We start from the raw sequence: 2,129 nt of genomic DNA, 5'->3' as shown, positions 1-2,129 counted from the left end.
TGAAGTTGTTAAAAAGTAAAGGCCCTAGGACAGAGCCTTGAGGGACCCCACTGGTCATAGATCACTATGGAAATAGGCTGTGGGCACAAATGTGACTGGTGCTAGTGATAACTGAAATGTGAGGTACTGAGACACTGGTACATGAGGACCTGGGATTCCCTACATTTGTCCAGCACACAGAGGGTGACACACACCTACTATGAGGAGGTGGCTCAGATCTTCCTGGTTGATGTCACAGTGCAGCCCTGCTATATTATGGACATGACCTGTGTCATCACCTTTGATACTACTAGTGCTTGTGCACTGCTGTCCCAACACATACCCACACAGAGCCAGGAAATGACCCTGGAGCTGATCGAGGTTGAGGACTACCTGATTCCCCTGCACAGTGACATGGACATGGAAGTAGACAGCAACCATTCCCAGAATGTAACATCCCAGCTGCCACTAGTCAGCATCCCCAAACCAATGGATTGGCAATCTGCTCCAGCCCATGCAAGCTCCCTCTTATTGCCTACATAGCTCCTGGACAAGCTGACCATCTCCTAGTTCTAAAGACCTAGTCAGCAAAAGGGAAGACATGGCACAGTAAGTTTGTCTGTGCTTCTTCTATGTGTCCGTGTGCAGAAAGTGAATGAGTAGAGTGCATACCCATCTGTGTGTGTACATGTGTGTGTCTGTATTCATGGCAGGAGGCAGAGTGTGTTTGAGTTGGTGTGTCCATGTGAACAGAGTGAGTGAATAGTGTGTGTGTGTGCATGTGTGTGTCTGTATTCCTGGTAGGGAGAGTATGTTTGTGTCTATGTGTCCATGTGCAGAGAGTGAGTGAGAGTAGTGTCTGCCCATCTGAGTGCATGCCTGTGTGAGTGTGCTGATCTGTGTGTATTTTGGCCATAGTGGGATGGAGGGGGGGGAAGGGGGCAGGGAGAAGAGGTGGGCATGTGCCCTCTCACCCCCAGCCTGGCAGCGTACCCCCAGCCTCCCCTGCCAGCACAAGGGGAGTCTTGGGACCCCCAGGACCTCCAACAGGACCCCAGCCAAACCTGACCTTGACCTCCAGCAGAGACAGCAGGTACATGCGACCTGTGGTGAGGGTGGGAATTAGTCAGCTGCAGGGCAGCTGAGAGGAGCTGAGGAGGGTCATGACCCCTCCCCCCACAGCGCCTACTTGACTCAGCCACCCAGGGAGCCACGCAACTGGAGTCTTGTGACAAGAACATGCAAACAGGTGCACTCTAGGCCTGGTGCATGAGTTAGAGCAGGAGTTCACACAGGAGGACAAGCAGTAGGGGCATGAGGCCTGAGGCTGTGAACCTCAAGGGAATGGTTGGCACTGTAGTAGCCAAACTACTACCTGTGTAATGGTGGGTGGGATGCATCACACTTTGGGAAGTTCCCCTCTGTGGCTGGATCCCTCCCCTCTGGTACTTCTGAGGCCTCCACCCAGATGGAACCTGTGGGTCCAGCTGCCATTCAGACAGGACCCCTGGCTCTTGCCTGTCGGGGCTGCCTGGAATGACTCCAGGCACCTGGGATCAGCAGCATTGCAACCTCCCCTTGAGGTTTGCTTTGTATTGGAGTCTCTGGAATGCCAGAGTCTCTGAAATGCCATGTGCAGAGGCTGCATGCCATCAGGAATGGCAAACAGGAGATTGACTCCTACTGCCAGGCCCTTCAACCCAAGAAAGAAGAGAGAAGACCTAGGTCTCCTGCCAGGACAAGGAAGGCCAAGATCCTCTCCCATACTGTCCAGCCAGGGGGTTGGACAAAAGTTCTCTCCAGCCCCAAGGCTCACTGCATCATGGTCACCACCCCTCTGAATCTCTGCAACAGATATAAACCCCTTGCAGCACCAGTGGAGTCTGCAAAGATGCCAGCTCCTGAAAGTGAGGAAGAAATGTGACCACCTATTATCCTTAAAATGAAAGGCAGAGTGGTCATTGTGGGAGACTCCTTCCATAGGGGGACAGAGGGAGTGATCTACTGCCTCTCAGGAGCCCGTATATGGAATGTGGCTCAGAGGATCCCAAAATGTAACTGGCCCTCTGACCACTACCCCATGTTTCATAGATTTCATAGACATTAGGGCTGGAAGGGACCTTGGGAGATCATCGAGTCCAGCCCCCTGC

Source organism: Crocodylus porosus, unplaced genomic scaffold, assembly GCF_001723895.1.
Source record: "Crocodylus porosus isolate Cpor-Errol unplaced genomic scaffold, CroPor_comp1, whole genome shotgun sequence".
Classification (NCBI taxonomy): Eukaryota; Metazoa; Chordata; order Crocodylia; family Crocodylidae; genus Crocodylus; species Crocodylus porosus.
Note: the sequence above shows the minus strand (reverse complement) of the source record.